The following is an 8748-nucleotide window of genomic DNA, read 5'->3' on the forward strand; positions in this document are numbered from 1 at the left end:
ACGCACACACACACACACACACACACACACACGCATGCACGCATGCGCACCCCCACACACACACAGAAACACTCACACTCGTGCAAACGAGACTGCTCTTCAGACATCCAGGCCTGCAGCTAGACTTGATTCAGGTTTTTACCTGTATGTAGATGCCTACTGGAGCTAAATGATTGAAATCTGACCTTTCAGATTTAAGGTTTGGGGGATTGGGTTGCTTTAAGTCGCTGAAATGACTTTAAATGGCACAGGCCAAAAGGCTTTCCCCATTTCTTTCCCTCTCCCAGCTATATGAAGAAGATGATAAAACAACTCGTGTCCCATCTTACATGACTCTTCAAGCATCCAGGCCTGCAGCTAGACGTTAGTGATTCAGGTTTCTACCTGTATGTAGATGCTTGCTGGAGCGAAATGATTCATCAAACAACTCAAACATAAATATTGGATCATCGCCCAGTGTAGGTAGTCCAGTGCCAGCGTAGCCTGGTGCCAACGTGGCTCCGTGTTGATAGATACAGTTGTTTCTACCCATGGCATTAATAATCATCAGCTCGTGCAAAGACTGGGTGCGTAGGCTAGCAGTCAAGAAGGTGCTTGAGTCAGACATGAGGGGTTCAACTTAAATAAGTATACATTGAATGCAGTCTGTATGTGGAAAATAATCTTACTTATTTAAATTATCCTCAATACAACCCAATACCTAGGGCTGCCAACAGGTGGGGAGAGAAGGGCCAAAATTGAGTTGTCATTGCATTATATGTACAGTGTTGGGTTGGGGGGGCCCTTTCAGATGATTTTGTCCTGGGCCCAGCCAAAGCTGGCAGCGGCCCGCCCGCCAATACCCACTTCATTAGAGTGTGCCTATAACAATGTCCATGGACATTTCATCCAAATGACTATTGTGCTCTGAACCACTCAGTTCTGGCACATGGGATGAATCACGTATACTTCTCATCACCAACCACAGCTGTGTTTGAGTGGGTGTGCATGTGAGTGTGTGCATGCATGCAAGAGAATGTGAGTTAGTTTGTGTGGTTGCGTGGTTAATATATGTGCAATGATGTCTTGTGTATTCTGTATTTATGTATGTATGCTACTGGACACCTTAATTTCCTTCTGGATTAATAAATTATACTCTACTCTCCAGATGTGGTGTCCTATCGAGATGGCCTGCCTGTTCTCGCTGTGCTACAAACTGCTCCTGGGTCAGTGGGATTAGAGTAAGGTTTGGAGAACTGGGTTGTTTTAAGTCGCTGAAATGACTTTAAATGGCACAGTCCAAAAGGCTTTCCCCATTTCTTTCCCTCTCCCAGCTATGTAAAGAGGATGATAAAACGACCCATGTCCCGTCTCACAAGTAAAAGGTCCTTTACAAGTGCATATCACTGATTCTTGAGAAAGTGGCTAAAACAGGTTGTTATCTTGAAAGAAAAAAACGAAGTGAATTACAAAATAATATGGTATATCCTCGTAGACAAAGGTCTTGGCTTTTCAGAAATGCACAAGGCCAATCTCCCCATTTTCCATTTTTTTCAGAAATCAGGTTTTTCTCCGATCATACCTTGTTTTTTGTCAACACCGTCAGACACAATTAAAAGCAATAAAAAGTGTATTGATTTGGTTGCATATGTATCTGGAGTTTTTAAGTGATTGTGTGTGTTTTTTGGTTCACACATACGCCTTTAAATGTTGAAAATTCACTTTCATTCTATTTTAATACTGCTTCATGTGTTCTAATTTAAAAATATGTGCTGTCAGACTGTTGGAACTGTATTTTATTCTATATGAGAGCAAACATGTTGCCGTGGCACAAATGTGCCCTTTCGCATTCAAGAATTCCTATTCAAGGCTGCAGAAGATTACTGGACTGTGCGAGGACTTTATCTGTACCAGAACAATGGAATGCCCAAACAACAGAGTTGCATCTCCACATGGCAGGCCAAGGACTGTGTGTTCCTTGCCTGATTATCATAGACTTGCAATCGAGATTCGATCTGCAGCGCCGCCGAAGGTGTTGCGTCACTAGGAGGGCGCAGCCTGGCTAGTGTGTTCGTGTGTTCGTGTGTTTGTGTGTGTGTGTGTGTGAATGAATTAATCTCTATCCGGGTACGCCCCCTTTTCCCCTTAGCGGATAGAGATAATTGTTATCAGGGAAAATCCTTCAATAAATATGACTTATGGCTATTACATCGTTTAGAACGAGTGGGGAAAATGGTAGCTGACGGTTCTCCCCATCCGCTCTCCAAGCCGGTTTGAAACTTAATTAAGGATTCTCTGTGTCTTTCATTTCAGGTGTTTCATATTTACAAATGTTAAGGGTTTGAACCTAACATTTACTTGGTCCTTCAGAACCGGATCCCAAGATACCCGACGATTCCAGCACGCGAGGAGGGAACCAGGAAAGTCTGTGGCCACAGCACTACAGTAAGACCCGTTTCCGGGACTGGTCTCTCCCTCGCAGGCTGGGATCCGACGGTTGACGGGAATCTTGAAAAGACCAGAGAATCGTGAGTAGGCCTACATTTTTATTTTTATTTAAAAAGGATTGAATGAAAAGACGGTAAAATAAGAGAAGATAAAACCCTGACAATTCTAGACTCTATCAGGTAAACGTAAAGGGAGGGCAGACTCCCCTAGTACGAGAAACTAGTTTAAATTCTGTGTTCTCTGCGTTGAGAGAAAGTGTGCGTGAAAGGATTCGTATTACCACTCGGTAATACGTTTCATACCAATACAACAAGGTTCAAATAGCGAGTCTTTGTGGAAGCCTGTATGCAAGAAGATTCCACCTGTGAGGTTGAAGTGAATCTTACCACAAACGATCGTTGATCGCTATCTTGTTGAAAAGTGTATCCAACAATAGAGGCACTGTAGGTGTTGTGACGTTGGACTAAATTCATAGAGACAAAATGGGGGGCAGTAACAGCAAAAGAAGTGAAAAGTTCCTTGATGAAATGCAATGCAAGGACTGGAAAATCGTGCATAGAGAAAATCCTAGTGCAGTAGACTGGTTTGATGATAATGAGGAAACGGACGGGGATGTGGAAGAGGTAGACGTCGTTCTAAACTTAGAGGGATTGTTTTACCAAGAAAAAATTAGACCTGAAATTACCCTTCTGGTCCAAGGGACCCCGTACGTTTCCTCTGTGACTCTGGTGCTAGCCGCACTGCAATGCAGGAAATAGCAAAAATAGCAAAACTAGTGTGAAAAAGCAAATGACAGCCATTTGGATTACTCACTGAGCAGTTAATGTCTCAGATAGCCTACCATATAATAATAATAATAATAATAATAATAATAATAATAATAATAATGATAAATAATAATACTAAAAATAATAATAATTGTATTTGTATAGAACTGTATCATGCAAGGCAAGTAATATGGATATCTGTTTGTCTGTCTGTGTGGGCCCTATTTGTTGTATGAATTGTCCTAGTGGGACACCCCACTGTGTGTGTGAGAAAGATTGTATATATGTCTGTGGAGTGTACGTGTGTATCTGTGGAGTGAGTGCCTAAATATGTCTGAGAGTGGAAGAATTTTTTTTTGAAGTGTTTAGTGGAGTACTCTATTGTGTTCAGCAGTTAGCTGGAGCTTGGGAGTGCACATGTTGAAACAACATTTTTAAAATAAGAATAAGCCTTTTATTTTAATTCTACAATTCAACTTTGAGGTGTAGGATTTTGTCATGATTTGTTTTTTCCACACATTCTTACCCATTTATTTTGATTAGGAGAAAACGGGGTTGTGGAGTTATGTTGTTTCTTTACTATTTTCAATTGAAAGTTAACATGTTAATGTTTAAGCCTTTAAGACACGGCATTATAAATTAGCTGTTACCCAGAATGGCAATGACCCAAGTCATAATGTATTACTAAAGGCCCCGTGCACTGTCATGGTAGTGTAGTGTAGTTGCAAAAGAGTTTGCTTTCATGATTTACAGTACCAAAATGTCTTTGTTTCTTCTAAAGAATAGATTAAGCTTTCTCCTTGTTCTTATTTTTTTTTAAAAGAACAATGGGTTTGAGATCTTGAAATAACGCAGGCGTTATTTGATGGCCCAAAGGTGCTGTGAGTAAACCTAATTTGGACCTGGTCTGAGAGTTAGGTCACATGTGCTGAACATTTCTAGAAATTTAGGTTGGTCATTTTGTTTTGATTGACGTTTAACTATGACTTATTTCTTTGTTTTATTTCATCGAATTTCTTGCCTTATTATGTTCTATTTTGATGAGTTATTGATCAATGGATCATGGGTTTGGTTTAATTTTAATGAATTAATAATTTTAATTTTAATGGTTTATTTTAATGACTGGAGCACAATGTTGACTCTGATAAACTAGACTCTGAATACACAGAGGCGCTTGACAAAATCACCCCAGCAAAGATAACAGTGTCCTATGTGTAGATGTTTTCATTAGCTCGGATAGATATTAAAAGGCTCAGAGGCTCTCTCTAAGTAGCCCAAGGTCTTCTGCAGGCAACCCTTATCAGACACAGCAGGCCCAACTATAAACATGCAAATTTCTGTGGCAGAGACAGAAAGACACTTAATATTGAGACCTCCAACAGTGTATGCTAAACCACCTGTTTGTCACTGAAAAGACAATATTGAAACTTAAAAAAAAAAAAAAAAAAAAAAAAAAAAAAACTAACAAAAAAAAATTTGTTTCTTCTCTATTATAATGCTCTCTAATCTGTTACAACTGCGCACCTCCTCCACACTAATGTCTGTGTGTGGATGAGTTGACTTCTGAGAGCTTATCATTTTTTTTTTAAACAAATGTTTGAAAAAGCCTGCCTTGATGTAGGCTATGCGAGTGATTCTCTGATTCGGCTACACTTTTAAGTCCGTGGATTTGATTTGCCAATTCCACTAACTATTAAGATTAAGCTTGGCAATTTGTTTGTTTGGCACTATGTAAACATCTAGGTCATTTAGCTGGGAAAAATACTGATAATTGACTTTTTGCTTTTGCCAAAAGCGTAGGGGAATCGTAGAATCACTCATGCACCCATGAACTGGAGGGTGTTGGAAGATGTTTACTTCTCATCATTTACTGTGCTCAAAGTCTGTTTCGGAAATTACTTAAGTCTTATTGAGTCATGTGGATGGCACATGTCTCAAACAGGAGAGATATTTTAGGATTAATCAGTGCATTAAACAAAATGTGTATAGGGCACATGTTAAATGAAACCTTGTTCTGAAACTTCACCCCTTAACCTAACCTAAAAACAAACATAAGAGAGCTACAATGTGGAATCAAATTGCATCAGGGTTTGATCATTTGTATGTTGGTGGTGTACTATAAACAAAAATATGGACAGAATGAACAACATCCACTATAATGTGCAGGCGCTGGGCAACAAAACTGAATTCGAGTTCAGGGCCATCCATGAACAACTGAAGGCAACCTGCCTAATCGCATTCCAATCTCGTATTGCGGTTGATATGCTTTTGGCCGATAGGAGTGTGTGCTCTATTTTTGGTTATCAATGTTGTTGTTCCTTCATACCGAACAATACGGCAGCTGACGAAAGTGTCACCAGGGCGATAGAGGGATTGGGATCCCTCAACCAAAAAGAAAATGAAAGACCACTCCAGGGTCGACACTTCAGTGTGGGATGGTTTCTCTGACATGTTGGCAAATACAGACAGTTGGCAGCGTCCATAATCATGTCTATTGCAATATTTGCAGCGATCCTCACGTTATGTGGATGTTGTTGTATTCCTTGTATTAGAGTGTTGTGCACCAGATTTAGTACCACTGCCATTGCACAAATGGAAGAAAAAAATGTCAAACCTATATGCTCTTCTAACTAGACAGGATAGTGATGTCGATGACACTATGATGATGTTGTTGGTGGAGACCATGAGCCTCCACACCAATCTGACGATTCCATCCAGGTCCCTGATCTGTTCCCTGACCCAGGGGATTATGCTCGGGGCCTCTAAGTGTACCTATTTAAAGAAAAAATCATTTGAAGTGATCACTGGATGATGTTAATGTTTGTCTCTATATAGAATAAACAGGGGGAAATGTTGGAACTGTATTTTATTCTATATGAGAGCAAACATGTTGCCGTGGCACAAATGTGCCCTTTCGCATTCAAGAATTCCTATTCAAGGCTGCAGAAGATTACTGGACTGTGCGAGGACTTTATCTGTACCAGAACAATGGAATGCCCAAACAACAGAGTTGCATCTCCACATGGCAGGCCAAGGACTGTGTGTTCCTTGCCTGATTATCATAGACTTGCAATCGAGATTCGATCTGCAGCGCCGCCGAAGGTGTTGCGTCACTAGGAGGGCGCAGCCTGGCTAGTGTGTTCGTGTGTTCGTGTGTTTGTGTGTGTGTGTGTGTGAATGAATTAATCTCTATCCGGGTACGCCCCCTTTTCCCCTTAGCGGATAGAGATAATTGTTATCAGGGAAAATCCTTCAATAAAATCTGACTTTATGGCTATTACATCGTTTAGAACGAGTGGGGAAAATGGTAGCTGACGGTTCTCCCCATCCGCTCTCCAAGCCGGTTTGAAACTTAATTAAGGATTCTCTGTGTCTTTCATTTCAGGTGTTTCATATTTACAAATGTTAAGGGTTTGAACCTAACACAGACAATGCTTACTTAATGGCTAAATAGATCAAACAATTTTTTGTAATTTCACAAATATTCGTGTAGGCTTAAATTTGCTATTACTTTGATAATTCAACAACTACAAAGGAAAATTTTGTAAGCACATTCATTTAAAATGTCCAAAACTCCTTCTTACGGTGGTGACTTAAGAACTGACGGTGGTGACAGTAATCTGAAGGTGGTGAAAGTGACCTAATTATTACCTACATTTAGCAAAATAAATAGCCCTCTCAAGTCAATGACATCTAGCATAAACACTTAATTTTTGTGTGTGCACAGTATGTTTGTGCATGTGTTTTTTCTTCATTTGTTAGATACTCTAGGAAGTAGGCCTAGAGTATTGAACATGTGGCATAAACAGGTTTTAAGTTGTTCAAATCCAAAATATAGAGGTGTATTATCATAGATGAACGTCTTGGCTGTGCAGTGAATGTATTGGCCAAGCTCCCCATGTTTTACATTTTTCATAAAATGGGCTCTTTCTTAGTTTTGTCACCAGCGTCAGACAGAATTAGAAGTAAAAAAAATAAGTTTACTGTATTTAAGTGAATTACTTTTACAATTCAACATAATTGTAGATACTTATTGGAAGCATATTCTTAAAACTTGTCAAAAACATGTAAAACACATGCTTTTTTGTGAACTACATCAGATGTCACCACCGTCAGGTTTTGTGACAAAAAACCCTCCAAATGCACCTCAGTGGAGGCTGGAGTATAAGTTTGGGTCACAATTATTACTAACATGTCTGGTAATGTTTCATTAACCAGCACAATTTAGTAAAATATGGAACAAGATGATGAGCGGAACAAAATCTGACGGTGGTGACATCTGACGGTGTGAGACAAAAAAACACTCTTTTACATATTGTGCATTTTTTGCTCACATTAGCCACTTCGTTTTCACTCTGTTTCTTAGGGGCTTCATGACGCTTCTGAAAAAGTATATATAATTAACATTAATGTAACAATAATACTATTAAAACCCCCGACGGTGTTGACAGTTTATGGTTGGGACAGTACCAGTGTCCAAACAAATTATCAAATTGAGGAGAAATTAGTAAACTTACAGGAGCTTCAGTGATGGTGAAGTACTCAGTAGATCTAAAGGTTTGAAAAGGGGTCCTAAGTAATGACAATGACCTTGCGCATACCTGATTTTATTGTCTTTTTAAAAAAATCTGACGGTAGTGACTAATATGCTGGACACACTTTGAGCAATCAGAAAATAGTAGTAAATATTGCTTTACACGCACTATGTGCATATCTGCAGAACCACTTCAATATGGACTTTCACATCATGGTGATATTATTCAATAATATCAGTGATTTTTACATTTTAAGTCAATTGAAATGATGATGTCTGTCCTTGGGACAGCTGTTTTTACAGGGTGTGGGCAGGTTTATAGCCATGAAAAGTAATAAAATTACACTTAAATATTTCAAATGACTGTACATGTATGTAACAGACCCCTGTGTCTTTACCTGGATTCATTTTGTTCATGAAAATGTAGTTTATTTTCAACAGAATTGGCAGTTTATTGCAGAGACATGTTTTAGCCGCTTTCTCAAGAATCAGTGATATGTATAAGATGAAGATGTTCTATGATTTAGTTTAATGGTATGTCGGTAAGTAAATAAATTTAACGAATGTAATAAATGCAGAACTGTGTTAAAGCTTTACTGGTAGGTCTCTTTGCTAAAAGCTGCGCATGTGGACACACCACCGACCAGAGGAGGAAGAGGAGGAGGAGGAGGAGAAGGACGTGGAGGAGGAAGAGGAGAAGAAAGAGGATGATGGCCAACAAAGAAGAAGAGACAAGAAACTATGAAAAGTCTCAAGAGCCAGAGTGTAAACAAACACTGCAGCCAACTAATTTATCTCCAAACCACAATGAGTCGAACCAGCTGGACCAACACACACACACACACACACACACACACACACACACACACACACACACACACACACACACACACACACACACACACACACACACACACACACACACACACACACACACACACACACACACACACACAGCCTCGACGTGACTCCAGTTTGCAGCCAGCCTGGACCAGACTTCAGATAGTCTTTGCATGTTGT

The sequence above is a fragment of the Engraulis encrasicolus genome, chromosome 7, assembly GCF_034702125.1.
Source record: "Engraulis encrasicolus isolate BLACKSEA-1 chromosome 7, IST_EnEncr_1.0, whole genome shotgun sequence".
Taxonomy (NCBI): Eukaryota; Metazoa; Chordata; class Actinopteri; order Clupeiformes; family Engraulidae; genus Engraulis; species Engraulis encrasicolus.